Raw genomic sequence first — 18,425 nt, 5'->3', positions numbered from 1 at the left:
CAACCTCCCTGCTTCGTTCCCTTCGGAGTTGTTCTGGTTTACTTTTTAAGATAAACCTTCCTGCCTTTGTGTCCCTCTGAGCTGTTGATTAGCTCTTGGTTTGGGCTTGTGAACTTTACTCTGTTTCCCTCAGCAAGTAGCACTAGCCTCGCTTCTTACTTCACAGCATGAAAAAGGAATTGAGGAGGTACAGGAGAAAACTCTACATGGCCTCTTATAAAAACAGATCAGACTTTATTCTATAAGCCAAGGGTGGGAAAACCACTTTTCTGCTGAGGGCCATTTGGATATTTATACCACCATTCTCAGGCCACACACAATTATCAACTTAAAGTGAGCCGGCTATATTTGGTCAAACATTTAGTGAACTCATTCCTCATGTGATGACTGGACTACTTCTCTTTGGTGAGGCTTGTGATGTTACCAGGCATTGAGGATTTCCAGAGCCTTATAGGGCCCAAGGGCCAGCCATTCCCCATCCCTATTTAAACAGTAAAAACAAACACCATGTTCTCCTGCTGCCTGGTGGATGTACTTTCCAGGCACAGCCTGTCCCACCGAAGTGCTATTGACAGGAGCCATATTCCAAGCACCCGGGGGGTATCTGGGAGTCGCAAAGTCTCTTCCTCTCTTAGAAGCTGGCCATGTTTAGCCCAGGAGGAAGCTCTGTTTCCAAATGAAACAAGGGTCACACCTGCTCCTACCGGTAACCCAGTTAGTCAAGCTCCATGTGGAAGGGAAGACAGGCTCCTTATATATTTTTTATCATTTTATATCACAATCCATCCATTGGGTCAAACACATTTGTACATTTGTTGCCATCATCATTCTCAAAACATTTTCTTTCTACTTGAGCCCTTGATATCAGCTCCTCATTTTTCCCTCCCTTCCCCATCTTCCCTCCCTTATGAACCCCTGATAATTCATAAATTATTACTATTTTTTCATGTCTTACACTGACCAACATCTCCCTTCACCCACTTTTCTGTTGTCCATCCCCCAGAGAGGGAGTTATATGTAGATCATTGTGATCTGGTCCCCATTACTTCCCCCACTTTCCTCTTACCTCATATCGCTACTATCATTATTGGTCCTGAGGGATTTATCTGTCCTGGATTCCTTGTGTTTCCCACTCTTATCTGTACCCATGTACATGCTCTGGTCTAGCTGGATTTGTAAGGTAGAATTGGGGTCATGATACTGGGGGTGCTGGGAGGAGGAAGCATTAAAGAACTGGAGGAAAGTTGTATGTTTCATCATTGCTATACTGCACCCTGGCTGGCTCATCTCTTACTTGTGACCCTTCTGTAAGGGGATGTCCAATTGTCTACAGATGGGCTTTGGGTCTCCACTCGCCACTCCCCTTGATTCACACTGATGTGATTTTTTTTGTTCTAGGTCTTTGATGCCTGATACCTGATCCCATTGACACCTTATGATCACAGAGGCTGGTGTGCTTCTTCCATGTGGACTTTGTTGCTTCTCAACTAGATGGCCACTTGTTTATCTTCAAGCCTTTAAGACCCCAGATGCTATATCTTTTGATAGCCGGGCACCATCAGCTTTCTTCACCACATTTGCTTATTCACCTGCTTTGTCGTCAGTGGTTGTGTCGAGAAGATGAGCATCGTAGAATACCAATTTAATAGAAGAAAGTATTGTTGCATTGAGGGAGTACTTGAGTGGAGGCCCAATGTCCTTCTGCTACTTTAATACTAAACCTATAAATATATGCACAAAGATCTATTTCCCATCCTCATATATAAATATATTTGCATATGTACATGTCTTTATCTAGACCTCTATAAATGCCCTTTGCCTCCCAGCTCTTTCCTCTATTTTCCTTGTCTTTCCTCCTGTCCCACCCTCATGCTCAGTCCCCACCTGGGTTTCAGCAATTCCTCTTGGTTACATTACCCTTGATCACACCCTTCCAGGCCTTCCACACCCACCTCACCACTGATTTGGATCACTTGTTGTTTCCTTGTCCCTGGATTTATTAACACCACTACCTTTCCCCTCACCTCCCCCGCTCCCATGTCCCCCCAGAACTGTCGGTCCCGTTGTTTTCTCCTTCAGATTGTTCATCCAGCCTATCTTATTTAGACAGACCTGCAGAGATAATAACATGCACAAAAACAAGACAGAGCAAAACCAAGCAACAATATACAACAAACAACAAACCAATGACCAAAAAAACACAAGAAAGAAAATCTTGTAGTTACTTCAAGGACCATTTGTTGGCCTTTAGGAGTGTTTTCCAGCCCAGTCTTTTGGGGTACCACGCCCTGGTCCCAAAGTCCACCTTCAGCATTCCCTGAGGACCTCGCCACTCTGATCCCTTGATGTTCTGTTGCACTCCCTTAGTGGTATGCCTCAGTGTGGCGGTATCAGATCAGGCGCAGTTCCCACACTGTGTCTCTGGTCTTGTCCCCTGTAGGGCTATGGGTCAGCGAGGGATGTCATGTCTCATAGTGGGTCCGATCATGTGGTCCTCTCTGTGGACTGGCTGCTCTAATTGGGAACATCATCCTCATGGCCTGGTGGGCCAGGATGTGCTCCTCTCTCCTCCTCTTCCCCCTTTACCTTCTTCCGTGTGCTCTGATCAGATATGTCCCTCTCCTGGAGCTGCAGATTCAATGCTGTCCTTTGAAATAAATTCTTCTGGGGGGAGGGGCAGGTGTCCACTAAGTAGTTGGGATTGGGGACAACCCCCCAGACCTCTCCACTGGTTCCCTACTCCATGCCGGCATGTTGCATTCACATCTTGGAGCACTGGGTTGAAGTCTGGTCCCTCTTTCCCTGTGGAGATATAAACAATACCCTCCCCTTGGGTGGGTTAGTACCCTGTGCCCCCGCTACCCATTTCTTTTTTTTTTTCCTTTCCCCACCTCCTTTTTAGTTGTTTACCATATGTGTCCCTGTATTTAGTCTGGTCGCTGTCATATTACCTGGTCCTCACCCCAGGAATATTTGTATACAGTAGCTTTTTCCCTATGTCCCTTTTGCATTTTTTCTTTTTAAGCTTACCTCAGCGGACTCATGTTTTGCTTGTCCTTTTGTGCTTGACTTACTTCACTTAGCATGATTTCCTCTAGTTCTTCCCATGCAGGAATGTGCTTCATATGTTCATCACTGCTTTTTAGCGATGCATAGTACTCCATTGTATGTATGTACCACAGGGTTTTAATCCACTCATCAGCTGATGGAAATTTGTGCTGTTTCTAGTTCCTAGCAGTTGTGAACTGTTCTGTGATGAACATCGGAGCACAGAGGTCTGGCTTTGATTTGCTTCTTGCCTCTTCTGGGTGTATGCCCAGTAGGGGGAGTGCTGAGTCATATGGTAACTCAATTTCCATCTGTTTCAGCTATGGCCAGATCAATTTCCATGGTGGCTGTACATATCTACAGGCCCACCAGCAGTGGATGAGAGTTCCTGGGTCGACGAGTTCCTATGAGTGATTTTCTGCACTCACTTCCTTGCCCGGGCCTTTCATTGCCCCACTCTGTTCTTCTCCTTCCTGGGTAGTTGCAATTCACGTCTCACCCTAATGCCATGACTGGGCCTCCCAGCAGACCCTGGACCATTGGGTCTGAGGTTTGAGATATGAGGGAGACAGAGGAAGCTGATCATAAAATCTCAGTGAGGGGGGAAGTGTGGCCACAACTGCAAACCCTGAAAAAACCAGGAAGAGCCTTGGAGAGAGAGGAGGGGAGGGGTAAGCAGTGGTGCCTCAGTAGCAGTGGTTGTCTAGCCCACAGTCAATAATCTAAGCATAACACCCACCTTCATAAAACAAACAAACCAAAAACTTCGTCATCAGGTTGATTCCAACTCTTCATGATCCTGTATGTAATTTCTGACACTGTAAGTCTTTACAGGAGCAGAAAGCCTCATCCATCTCCCATAGAGTAGCCAGTGGATTTGAACCCCAGACACTGTGGTTAGCAGCCCAACATCTAACCCACAGCATCAACAGGCTCCTTTAACTGCTATTGAAATTCCTCACCCTCCGCATTGGATTTAAATCACTAAGCTTCACAATGAGAAGGTTCGCAAGGGACAAAAGAACTGCAAAGACAGAAAAACTACAAAGAAATCTTATATTACTGTTACTAGGAACCAGGATTTTCAACATGAATGAAATAGGTATAAAGTAAGAACTAAGGCAATATCACTGAACTATAATTTAGAAGTCAATAAGTATGTGTATATTTTGCTGTGTATGTGCTCAAGAACAAAACAAAATTAAATGTATGCATATATACAGGGGGAAAAACCTTTAATATTGACCTGTAACTATTGATTTGAATATGATTATTTTCTCTAATTATTACCTATCTTTGGCCACTAAAATGAGTAAAGTGCAATGATGTCCCAGTAATGAGGAGCACAATTAGCACAGAGACCTTCATTTATAAATACAGCTTCCAGTCTAAAGAACCAAGGCGTTCTGGTGGTGTCCTGGTTATGTGTTGGCCCGTAATCTACAAGGTTGGCAGTTCAAAAGCATAAGGCAGTCCTCAGGAGAACGACAGGGCTTTCTGCTCCTACAAACAGTTGCAGGCTCAGAAACTCACAGGGGCAGTTCTACCCTTTCCTATAGGGTCACAATGAGTCAGCATCGACTCAATGGCAGTGAACTTGGGATTTTTTGTTTTTGTGGGGGGTTTTTTTGTGCTTGTTTTATTTTAAAAAACCAGGGTTCATTAAATAAATAGCTGGTTCTAGGCTCAGAGCAAATAATATAGAAGATAAGCCTAGGTAAGAACTCTTGTGTCAGAAAGTTGTAAAACTACATGAAGACAAAGAGATTTACCAAAGAACAAAATCCCATATCATTGTGAATGTGGGGGAGTGTGGAGTGGGGACCCAAGGCCCATCGGTAGGCCACTGGACATCCCCTTATGGAAGGGTCCCAGAGAGAAGAGTCAGTCAGGGTACAGGGTAGCAATTATGAAACATACAACTTTCCTCTATTTCCTAAATGCTTCATCCCCACTCACTATCATGATCCCAATTCTACCTTACAAATCTGGCCAGACCAGAGGATGTACACTGGTACAGATAGGAACTGGAAACACAGGGAATCCAGGACAATGATCCCTTCAGGACCAGTGCCAAGAGTGCTGATACCAGGAGGGTGAGGGAGGATGGGGTGGAAAGGGAGAACCAATTAGAGGGATCTATATATAACCTCCTCGCTGGGGGACGGACAACCAAAAAATGGGTGAAGGGAGATGTCATACAGTGTAAGATATAACAAAATAATAATTTATAAATTATCAAGGGTTTACGAGGGAAGGGGCAGCAGGGAGGGAGGGGAAAAATGAGGAGCTGACGCCAGGGGCTTAAGTGGAGAGCAAATGTTTTGAGAATGATGAGGACAATGAATGTACAAATGAACTTTACACAATTGATGAATGTATGGATTGTGATAAGAGTTGTTTGAGCCCCTAATAAAATGATTTTTTTTTTTTAAGAAAGAAAGCAGGGGGAAACTGCCTGGCAGAATCTACTGAAGTTAAGCATATACAGAACAATACCCGAACAAAAAGCAATTCCACTCATAAGTGCAGAGAGGTTTCAGAAAGTTTTTCAGGAAACAGAATTTAAATTTTTCTAGGAACTTTTTGATATCCCCTCATATGTGCCTTCCTGCTCCCCTGAACCCCAGAAATGTGTTTTCTGAGGAAAAAGTACAGTAGCATTCCTATCGGTATTGTGTGAATAGTCAAAACCTGAAATCATCCTAAACATCCATCTACATTAAAATGGGCAATTATACAAGGGGTACCCCCCCAAAAAACCAAAAAATTTCCCCAAAGCTATGTGTTTAAATTTCTTACAATACAATCTTATCACATTCAAAGTACTCACCAGTATACTTAATCCATTTGTCAAATCTGTGATTCCATTCTTGGAAACATTTTTCAAATTCATCTGTTTGGATGGCTGACAGCACGTCACTCTTTTTTTTTTTTTCTTCACTTCTTCTACATTATCAAATCGCTGTCCTTCATGTCCCGCTTCATTCATGAAAACAAAAAGAAGTCGCACAGAGTGAGATCAGGTGAGTAAGATGCATGGGGCAAGAGAGGAATACTGTTTTTTGCCAAAAACTGGAGCATTATGACTAAGTGAGCAGGTGCATTGCTGTGGTGGCAAAACCAGTTCCCCGTCTGCCACAAATCATGCTTTTTTGTCACACACTGTTACGCAATCTTTTCAGAACCTCTAAACAGCAAGCCTGATTAGCAAGCTGACCTGGTGGGAAGAACTAAAAATACACTACAAATTGACATTTTCATCCATTCGGGAAGTTCACAGATGTCCAGAATGAGGTTTGTCATGAATCAACAGTTTATCTTTTTTGAAACAAGAAAACCACTCATACACTTGAGTTTTTCCCATAACACTGTCCTTGTAGGCTGTGTTCAACATCACAACAGTTTCTGTGGCATTATTCCTGAGCAGGAAACAAAATTTCACAGCCACATATTGTTCTCTTAAATTGGCCATCACAAAAAAAAAGGTTTAAGTGAAACTACTTACATGAAAAAATTCACTGTGACCAGAGAGAACTTTCCCAGGTGACACCACTGGGTGCACTAACTCAGAGTGAGCTGCTTGATGCTCACCTAGCAGGAAAAAATGTGTACTACAGAAGCTCCACTCCACCCATTGCAATTCCAGTTTGTGTTTGGTTTTTTCCTTTGGGCGGGGGGGAGGGGGGTTCACATGAAAAACAATGAACTAAAAAAAATAATAATTAAAAATAAAGAAAGAAAGAAAGAAAAACAATGAACAATGAACTACTCCTGCACAAAATAACATGGATGAATCTCACAATGATGAGCAAAAGAAGCCAGGAACAAAAGAGTACACACTGCACAATTCCACTTCTACAATGCTCAAAAGCAAGCAAACTTATCAATGGAGATAGAAGTAAAGACAGAAATTACTCTTAACAGGAACATGGTGATGGGAAAAGAGCGCGTTTGTGTGAGTTCTTGATTTACTGGCAATGTTCTATTTCTGGATTGTATGCTGGTTACATAGGTGCACATTGTGTGAATGTAAAAAAAATTTTTTGCTATGCACTTGAATTTTGGGGTGCATTTTTGATATTTTTATTTTGAATAATTTTTAAGAACCAACTTGAAGGGTTATTATTTTTTTGTTGTTTTGTATTGTCTGCTTTGTTATTGTCTCTGCACGTATATCTAGATAAGATAGGTGGGTTAAACAATGTGGAGGAGGAAACAACAGACTGCCGGTTCTGGGGGACACGGGAGAAGGGGAGGAGGGGAAAGGAAGTGGGTCCTAACAAACCCAAAGACAAGGGAATAGGAAGTGATTTAAAATCAATGGCAAGATGGGCATAGGATGCCTGGTAGTGCTTGATCAAGGGCAATGTAGCCAAGAGGAATTACTGAAACCCAAATGAAGGCCAAACATGACAGTGGGACAAGAGGAAAGTAAAAGGAAATAGAGGAAAGAACTAGGCAGCAACGGGCATTAGTAGAGGCCTAAATACAGGTATGTGTATATAAAAATATATTTCTATATAACGATAGGAAAATAGAGATATGTACATATATGTATATGTTAAGTATTAAGGTAGAAAATGGATATTGTTCCTCTACTCAAGGACTCCCTCAACCCAAAAACACTTTGTTCTAAAAACCCGGTGTGTTAGACAGGGTTCTCTAGAGAGAAAAAACCAGATTGCTAATAATTATTAAATATACATATATACAGATAGATAGATATATAACATAAGAAATAAACAGTTAAATTATATATAAATATAGATATATAATACAAGAAATGAACAGTTAAATTATAAAGCAGTACAAATGTCTCAGTGCAACTCACTCCCATGAGAGAGTTGTGAGACACTGGCAGTCATTCAAGTCTTGAGGGCCGCCAGGTAGTCCTCTGTAGAGAGAACTCTGGCTATCAGAGCACAGGCAGCAAACAGCAAGGCAGGTCACCAACAGTCAGCCAGGTCACCAACAGTAGGTCCCCAGCTCAAGAGATGTAAATTCCAATTGTGTGGCAAAGCAGGTCTTGAAGGAACCTCATATTACAGTGACACAGTCCAAAGGCTAGGTGTCCCACAGGTAGTGTAGCTTGCAAATTGAGGCACAGAACAATCAAGGCAGTCTCACACTGGTCCAATGATCAAAGAGGGAGAGACAAGAAAGGCGAGGCTCATCAAGCCATTCATCTCTCCGCCCTTCAATTAATCCCACATGTGTTTATCGTCCAGACTGGCACAATAAACTAACTTCCTCACCGGCATTCTGTGATGTTCAGCTTCCCAACACAATCGCTGAAAACAAAATGGGTACATAAGCAAATGTGGTGAAGATAGCTGATGGTGCCTGGCTATCAAAATATATAGCATCTGAGATCATAAAGGCTTGAAGATAAACAAGTGGCCATCTAGCTCAGAAGCAACTAAGTCCACATGGATGAAGCACACCAGCCTGTGTGATCATGAGATGTCAATGGGATCAGATATCAGGTATCATCACACCCAGAACAAAAAATCACATCAATGTGAATCAGGGGGAGTGGCAAGTGGAGACTCAAAACCCATCTGTGGACATTTGGATATCCCCTGACAGAAGAGTCACAAGTAAAAGATGAGCGGGTCAGGATGCAGTATAGCACCAATGAAACATACAACTTTCCTCTAGTTCTTTAATGCTTCCTCTCCCCCAGTATCATGCCCCTAATTCTACCTTACAAATCTGGCTAAACCAGAGCATGTACATGGGTACAGATAAGAGTGGGAAACACAGGGAATCCAGGACAGATAAACCCCTCGGGACCAATAATGAGAGTAGCAAAGGGGGGGGGGGGGAATGATCATAATGATCTACATATAACCACCTCCTGGGGAACAGACAACAGAAAAGTGGGCAAAAGGAGACATCAGTCAGTGTAAGACATGAAAAAATAAGAATTATTAAGGGTTCATGAGGGAGGGAGAGGTGGGGAGAGGTGGGGAGGGAGGGTAAAAAATGAGGAGCTGATACCAAAGACTCAAGTAGAAAGAAAATGTTTTGGAAAAGATGGTGGCAATAAATGTACAAATGTGCTTGACACAACGAACGGATGGATGGATGGATTGTGCTAAGAGCTATATGAGCCCCCCCAAAAATGATATTTTTTAAAAAGATGAAAAACAAAGGGTGGTAGGAAAACAACCATCACAAAGGTATGAGACGACATCATAAAGTCCACAGATGGATGTAATTACATTGAACATCAATGGACTGAACTCACCCATTAAAAGACATAGCCTAGTGGACTGCCTTAGAAAACACAACCCATCCACAAGAGACACAGCTCAAGCTTGCAGACAAAAAAATAGGCTGAGAATCAAAGGCTGGAGAAAAATGTACCAAGCAAATGGCAATTCAAAAAAACAAGGTTGCAATCCTAATCTCTGACAAAATTGATCTCAAGGTAAAAGCCATAACAAAAGAGAAGGAGAGGCACTCTATACATATCAAGAGAATAGTAGACCATGTACCTGTGAGCACAGTAAATATATACACACCCAGTGAGAGACCTGCAAACTTCATCAATGAAATGCTCCAAAAGACAAATAAAGAAATCACAGGTTCAACAATCATAGGAGGTGACTTTAATACACCCCTAACAAGGAACCTGCAGAACTGAACTATACCATTAGGCGACTTGACCTAATAGACATTTTCAGAGCTTTCCACCCTAATGCAAAAAATCCACATTCCTCCCCAAGCCCACATGGTACATACATGAAGATAGACTACATGCTGGGGCACAGGTTGAGCCTGTGTAAATTGAAGACATACAGATCACCCAGACTTCCCTCTCAGACCACTATCCCATACGGCTGGAAATCCAACAAAAGGGTGATTAAGAAAACACAGGCAAACAATTGTAGGATGAATAACCCTCTACTGCAAAATGAGTGGATACTGGTCCAGATCAGAGATGAAATAATGACGTTTTTGGAAGCCAATAAGAAGGAGAATATGACATAAAAAGCTTTGGGACCCGGTGAAAGCAGTTATCAGAAGAAGTTTGATACCAATAAATGCACACATGAAAAAGGAAGGGAGACTTACGAATGTTATGCTGGCACACAACCTTCCATTAGAACAGAGTCAATAGGACAATCCTACTAATAGCAAAAGAAAAGAAATAATAAAAATCAGGGCTGAGATACAAGAGAGGGAAGACAAGAAAACAATTCCAAAAAATCAATGCAGCTAAAAGCTGGTTCTTTGAAAAGATTAACAGAATCAATAGAACGTTGGCAAACCTAACCAAAGGAAAAAAGGAACAAATTCCAATAGCCAGGATGAGAGATGAAACAGGGGATATTACAACTGACCCTAATGAAATTAAAAGGCTTATTACACAGTAAAACAAAGGCCTATACTTCATTGAATTCAACAATTTGGAAGACATGGACAAATACTTAAAAAAAACAATGTCAAGAACTTCAACTGACCCATAGCAATAGAAGAAAGAGACTAGCTTATCAAGAGATTACCAACAACAACTCCCCTGGGCCAGACAGCTTCACAGAATTCTACCAACCAATCGGAGAAGAAGTGACACCAATCCTACACAAACTTTTTCAGAGCATAGAAAATGATGGCAAATTCCTGAACTCTTATGAACTAGTATAACACTGATACCTAAAGTAGGCAAGGATCCCACAAGAATTGAAAACTACAGGTCAATATCTCTAATGAACATCAATGCAAAACTTCTTAACAAAACACTGGCAAATAGAATACAAAATTATATAAAACAAATCATTCACCTTGACCAAGTAGGATTTAGGCCAGGGGTGGGTGTGGGCATGGTTCAACATCCAAAAGTCCATCAGCTTTATTGGCCACGTTGACATGAAAAAGAATAAAACCACATAATATCGGTAGACACAGAAAAAGCATATGACAACATCCAACACCCATTCCTATTTAAGACAATCAAAATGAGAGGGATGGAAGGAAACCTCCTCAATGTAATAAAAGTTATATATGAAAAACCAACAGCCAACATAGCAGTCAATAAAGAAAAGTTAAAACAATTCCACTGAATATGGGGACCAGACAAAGATGCCCCTTGTCCCCACTTTTATTTAACATAGTACTGAAGGTCCTAGCTAACAACATAAGGCAACGGGAAGCCATCAAAGGTACTTGTCTGGGGAATGAAGGGTTGAAACTATCAATATTCACAGACGATATGATTTTATATATGGAAAACCCCAAAAGCTCCACAAGTGAAGTGCTGGAAGTGATAGAGGGATATGGCAGAGTGGCAAGATACAAGATCAACAAACAGAAGTCTATTGGATTGCTATAGACATAAGACAAGACCACAAAAGAGATCAAAAGGTAGCAGTTGCACAATAACCAAGCACAAATTGAAATATCTAGGGATATACCTAACAAAAAAACCAAGAGTTGTACGAGGAAAATTACAGAACACTGTTAAAAGAAACCAAGAGTTACCTCCACAGATGCAAGATTATCCCATGCTTGTGGATTAGAAGACTTAATATAGTAAAGATGTCAGTCCTGCCCAAAGCACTATGTAAGTTTAACACTATCCCGATACAAATACCAACAACATCTTTCTTCAAAGAATTGGAAAAACTGACTACCAACTTCATATGGAAAAGAAGAAGCTCAAAATTAGCAGAGAACGCCTCAAGACAGAAAGTCAGAGGGCTTGCTTTACCTGACTTTAGCACCTATTTTACAGCCACAGTGGTCAAAACATCATGATACTGGTATAATGACTGATAATCAAATAGAAAATAACTGAAAACCCAGAAATGACATCAGCATATAGACAATTGATTTTTGATAAGGGCCTAAAAAATATCAAATGGGAAGAGGATGCCCTCTTCAACAAGTGGTGCTGAAAAAGATGGATATTGACTGTGGCATTTACATAATCTCCTGTCAACTTGAATGAAGGGGTGAAGTTTAGCCTGTTAATTAGATCATACCCAATGAGGCTTCTGTGTGGGCATGACCTTCTCCTGAGGATTCTGGGAACTCCTGTCTTCCTCCCTGGAGTCGAGACACACTCTCTGAATCACATTCTGGATGACAAGCCAGATGGAGCTACGCTGATGGAGTCAGAGTCCTGGAGCACTGGAGGACCCACGTGGAGACCCACACCAGTGCTGAGATGCTTGAACCAACACCAGATCCATAAACCTTCCCACCCACTGGCCTGTGGTCTTCCTGCATTCAGCATCATTGCATGTGTTGTGTGAATCTGAAGAGAAAGTTGTAGACTTGTACCAGACATATGGGTTAATATCAGATTATGGACTTGATCTGGACTGGGCTGAGATATTTTCTCAATACACAATTTTTTATATAAAACTCTTTCTTATACACCTATGAGTGACTATGAATTTTTTTCTCTAGTCCACCCAGACTAACACATCTACCTGCAGAAAAATGAAGCAAGACCCTTACCTCACCCCATGCACAAGAATAAACTCAAGGTGGATCACAGACCTCGAGGTAAAACCAAAATTATTAGGGCCATTATTGAGGGAATCGGGACAAACCTAAAAACCTTGGTGCAGGTAATACACGGGCTATCAGAAATAGGGAAAGATACAAACACATAGGAAGCACAAACTGACAATTGGGATATACTGAAGATAGAACACCTGTGTACATCAAAAGAATTCACCAAGAGAGTAATATAGCCCACAGACTGGGAAAACATCTTTAGCAATGACACATCACACAAAGACCTTATTACTAAATCTACAATAGTCTGTTAGCTTACAATAATTTTTTTAAAGCTCATTGAGGAGGTAGGCAAAGGACCTGAACAGAAATTTCACAATGGCGGAAATCCAAATGGCCAATAAACATATGAGAAAATGTTCCCAATCATTAGCCATAAGGGAAATGCAAATTAAAGCAACTATGAAATACCAGCTAGCACCCACAAAGATAGCCCAATTCAAAAAATCAGAAAGCAACAAGTGTTGGAGGGGCTGTGGTGCAATATAAATTCTCATCCACTGCTGGTGGGCCTGTAGGTATGTGCAACCATTATGGAAATCGATTTGGTGATACCTAAAACAAATGGAAATCGAGCTACCATATGACCCAGCAATCTGCCTACTGGGTATATATCCAGAATCGGTAAGAAACAGACCATAGCCAAACATCGGCACTCTAATGTTTATTGCAGTAAAAAGAGTTGAAAACAACTTAAATTTCCATCAATGGATGAATGGATTAACAAACTGTGGTACATACATACAATGGATACATACATACACATCCCTTAACAGCAGTGATGAACGCATGAAGCACATCATCACATAGGAAAAGTTGGAGAAAATTATGCTAAGTGGAGTAAGCCAAGCACAAAAGGTCAAGTACAACATGAGTCCATTGAAGTAAGCTTAAAAAGCACAAGACGCATAGGGGAAAGTCAATTAAATGCATAAATTCCCTGGGCAAGGCTCAGGCACTCTGACAGGAGCCAGACACAACCCAGGGATGCATATGGCAGCCAACTAAAAAGGAGGGGGAAAGAAAGGGACAAAAAGAAGACTGGGATAGTGGGGGAACAGGGCACTAAACCCACCCACCTCCTATGGGGACGGTATTGTTTATGTCTCCACAGGAAAGAGAGAAAGGGACCAGACATCAAGCCTTGAGGGCAACATACAGGCATGAAGCTGTGAACTAACAGAGAGGTCTGCAGGACTGGCACCAATCCGTGCTATGTCGACCCCCTCCCCAGAAAATTCCACTACAGGGACATCACTGTCCAGACCACACAGGAGCAAATGAAGATGGAGGGAGGGAGGGAGGGAGGGAGGGAGGGAGGGAGGGAGGGAGGGCGAGAGAGCACGAGAACAGCATCCTGGTCCACCATGCTTCCAGGAGCACCTTCCTGCTCTGAGAGGACCGTAGGGTTGACTTCAACATGAAGCAGGGCATCCCCTTACTGAACCGCAGCACTATGGGGGCAGCACCAGACACACAGTGTGGGAATTGGGCCCCATCAGACTCCCCCAAACCAGAGCTTAACACAAGAGAGCACAACAGAGCAGCAAGGGGAGCAAAGCAACAAAGACCCCAAGGAATTGTGAAAATTCCAAAGTCATATATATATAGACCTGATCAGACCTGATCAGAAAACATTCATAAGGGTCAGCAGACAGATCTGGAATTATTCATAGACTATTTTTGTTTTTGTTTTCTTTCTATTTTCTTCACATGGCCATCATTATAAGATAGGCAGGATAAACAATCCCAAGGAGAAAACAATGGGGGACAGGGGGAGGAAGGGATGGGGAGAAAGGGAGGGGGAAAACCAACAAACCCAGGGACAAGGGAACAACAAGAGACCTAAAATTGATGAGGAGGAGGACATAGAATGCCTCGTGGGTTTCAATCAAGTGCAATGTAACTGAAAGTACAGAGAGCCAAATAAAGGTCAAACATGATAGTGGGACAGGAGGAAAGTAAAAGGAAATAGAGGAAAGAACTAGGAGGCAAAAGACATGTATAGAAGTATAAACATAGCATGTACATATATAAATATATTATATATAACAATAGGGATATAGGTCTCTGTACATATATTTATTGGTTAAGTATTAAGGTAGCAGATGGATATTGGGTCTCATCTCAAGTCCTCCCTCAATGCAAGAACACTTTGTTCTACTAACCTGGTCACCTTCCCGACAAGATCACTGAAGTCAAAATGGCTGCATAAGCTAATGTGGTGAAGAAAATTGATGGTGCCCAGCTATCCAAAGATATAGCATCTGGGGTCTTAAAAGCTTGAAGTTAAACAAGCGGCCATCTAGCAGAGAAGCAACAAAGCCCACATGGGAGAAGAACACCATGTGTTATCATGAGGTGTTGATGGGATCAGGTATTAGACGCCAGAAAACCCAAAACAAACAACCACTTGATGTGAATGAGAGAGGTCAGAATGAAGACCCAGAGCCCATCTGTAGACAATTGGACCTCCCCTCACAGAAGGGTAACAAGGAAGGGATGAGCTAACCAGGGTGCAGTAAAACACCAAGGAAATATACAATGTTCCTCTAGTTATTTCATGCTTTCTATCCCCCATCCACTATCATGACCCCAGTTCTACCTTATAATCCGTCTAGACTGGAGCATTTACACAGGTACAGATAAGAGCCCTGGACACATGGAATCCAGGACAGATAAAGCTCTCAGGAATAATGATGGGAATAGCGATACCATAGGGGTAAGGGAAAGGTGGAGGGAGAAAGGGGAGAAAGGGTGAACTGATCACAATGATCAATAGATAACACCCCTCCCCTAGGGGGATGAACCACAGCAACGTGGGTGAAGGGAGACAGCAAATGGTGTAAGATATGAAAATAATCATCATTTATAATTGATCAAGGATTCACAAGGATGGGAGAGTGGAGGGCGGTTGTGGGGAGAGGAGCTGATACCAAGGGACAAGTAGAAAGAAAATATTTTGAAAATGATGATGGCACCGTATGTACAAATGTGCCTGATACCATTAATATATGGATTGTTATAAGAGCTGTAAGAGTCCCCAGTGAAATTATTTATTAAAAAATCTGTTGGATGAAAGCTTTTTATTTGACAAAAGATTTATACTTGTGCCAACGAATCATCATAGAGACAATGTACCAGAAGCAAAGAAGGGGGCTGTGTCTTTATAAAGGAGAGTTCTGATGATGGCTGACACAATCAAGTGATTGAATTCAGTGTCACAAATAATGGAACAGCGTAGCCTTATGGGCTCGCCCTGTGACACAAATTAGGCAGTGGGTCTTAGTGATTGCATTAGAAACATCTGAAGAGACTTTTAAAGTCTCCAAACCTGGGTCACAGCTCGACCAGATTCTCCAGGGTGGGACTCAAGCACCAATGTTTTGTAAAGTTTCTCAGAGGATTGCAACGTATAATCAAGGTATCTTGTAAAAACGGCATGCCCTGGGTCTGAATTCCCATTTATAAACTGGACAGGATATAGAACAGTGTTTCTCAAACTGACTGCATATTAAAATTACTTGGGAAATTTTGAAATTGGGACTACCTAGGCTTTATCCCCAGAGAATTCTGATTTAATTGGATTGTGATGAGAAACAAGTGTCTCTATAACTTAAGGTTGTCTTGAGTGAGTCTGATGTGCAGCAGGGTAGAGTTTTCCTGTAATCGGAGGACAATGAATATACTGAAGCAGCAGCCAAATCTAGAATACTGGATTTAATGAGACCACTCACCTGGATTCGTTAAAAAATCAATGTACTGGGGCAGAGGTATAAACTAGTCTGTCATAAATAAATAAATCATAATGTGCTTATTAACTTGATTAAAAGGGCTATAAAGACATTTGGGGCAATTGGGAGAACTTTAATATTAATTTTAGATAATTAATATTTTTAATAGTGGCACTGACATTGTGGTCCTACAGACAAATATCTATACTCTTAAATGCAATGTGCTGGAGAATGAGTAGTGACATATCAAATGTATACAATTTACTTTCAAATGGTTTAACAAAGAAAGAAGTGTCGACAGAAATAAAGAAAATATGGTAAAATATTAAGAATTGTTGAAGCTAGATTGAAGTTGGGTTGTAGGTATATGAAAGTTAATTGTATTATGCTTTCACATTTTCTATATGTGTGAAATATTACATACAACAAAACTAATAAAATGAGAAAATCAGAAGTGGAGATTAAAATCTACTCACCAAGTGCTATCATTGCTATCTGAATTTCTTCTCTCTTGACATTTTTTCAGGAAAACCTACTCACAGCTCAACCTTACAAAACCAACCTCACAACACACCCAATGATCAAAGGTGCATTTCTCAACCTTTGCCCCCTGGGTTGTCCATGGAGGTGGGGTGAGGCACCAGCACAGTACGGCAGCATTCCTCAATGCTATTTCATTCCCCATGTTATCCACCATTTATTATAGCCTCACAGTTTTGTATAGTTCGCACAAACACAAGTATGTTCTCTTGTTCTCTTTGCTTTTGGCCCAGAACCATCTGACATCAGCAATGATATCCCTTCGCGGTACAGCCAATTACTTAACACGGCCCTTCTGGCAATATTCTTTGTAAGGCTCACCAAATGACTGGCTAGAACTATGCAAATGTAAAGTGCTTATGGCTCAGCAAAGGCACTGGAACGCTTGATAAGAACATAAAGAAGGTAAAAGGCACCCTGCGGGGATGTGTTGCTACTGTCGGGTGCCATGGAGTCAGTTTCGACCCTATGCATAACAGGATGAAACCCTGCCCAGGCCTGTGCCATTCTCACAATTGCGGGAGTAAGACCATGCAGATGAGGTACGTGGAAGCCTGATGCGGAGACTGGCTAGTTGTGCCATTCCACCAGGCTTAAAATCAGCCGTTCCAAATGCAGAAAGGAAGATCTCACAACCATCGAGCAAGAGCCAACAATGGAGCATGTCCTTTGGACCCAAGATCATTCCTCTTCATCCAGGAGGCAGAGAGCAGTGAGGCCAGAAATGATGCAAGACAGAAAGAAGTAGCAGAGAAGTAGCAACAGCAGAGGCAGTAGAACCAGGAGACCAGCAGAGGCAGCATAGAGGCGCCACAGAGACAAAGCTGAGTGCCTTTGGGCAGGAGGACTGCTGGTGGTGTGGATGCCTTTGAGAGCTTATTAGCAGAGTGAAAATAGCTTGCTTGCAATTGCTGAAACACAGCAGAGGCCGGGTCCACCCCAGGACTGGAGAGAAGCACTGCTGTGGGCATGGTGGAGAATGAATACATGAATAACTGCGTCCCAAGTGTTCGTGGTCCTGAAGTGTAACCTAGTGCTTCTCTCTCTCTTTCTCTTTTTCTCTCTTTTCTTTTTTTTAAATCAGAGAGGAGCAAACAGGGGGTTGCAAGTCCTGCTCACACAGAGACTGGGAGCTGTTCTCCAAAAGGAGGAACGGGCAAGGATTAACCTCACTGGTGATCCGTGCTGCTTGTCTAAGAAGGCCCGTAATTGTGAGTATTCTCTGCGAGTACTGTGTGGCCATTTCAGTGGCTCATCGAGCCCAGGAGAAGAGCAGATGCTGCTGTGGGAAGGATGAGTGATGCCAGAGTTGATGAAAGGGGTGAGGGTGCCTGGTTCTGCCATTGTCAATGAATATTACTGAAAGCATTACCTTAGTACCAACCCCCGTTGTTTTTGTAAATAGTGTCTCATCCCTTAAGAGTTTAATCTATAGAAGTCAATAATTCATGTATTGCAGTTATACCTAGGTAATATTTTTATAATTTCCTTTTCTCAACTGTGGTTTAAATTCTATACCATTGGCTAAATTCATGACTATCAATAGAATTACCAGGGAGGCAGGGG

General features: G+C 42.0%; 1 pseudogene; it reads right to left on the bottom strand.

Annotated features, from left to right (window-relative positions):
* Positions 1–17,938: 17,938 nt before the first annotated feature.
* LOC142427073 (U8 small nucleolar RNA) lies at positions 17,939–18,038 on the bottom strand (annotated as a pseudogene).
* Between the last annotated feature and the right edge of the window lie 387 nt (positions 18,039–18,425).

The sequence above is a fragment of the Tenrec ecaudatus genome, chromosome 14, assembly GCF_050624435.1.
Source record: "Tenrec ecaudatus isolate mTenEca1 chromosome 14, mTenEca1.hap1, whole genome shotgun sequence".
Taxonomy (NCBI): domain Eukaryota; kingdom Metazoa; phylum Chordata; class Mammalia; order Afrosoricida; family Tenrecidae; genus Tenrec; species Tenrec ecaudatus.
Note: the sequence above shows the minus strand (reverse complement) of the source record. Positions and strands in the feature narration are given on the sequence as shown.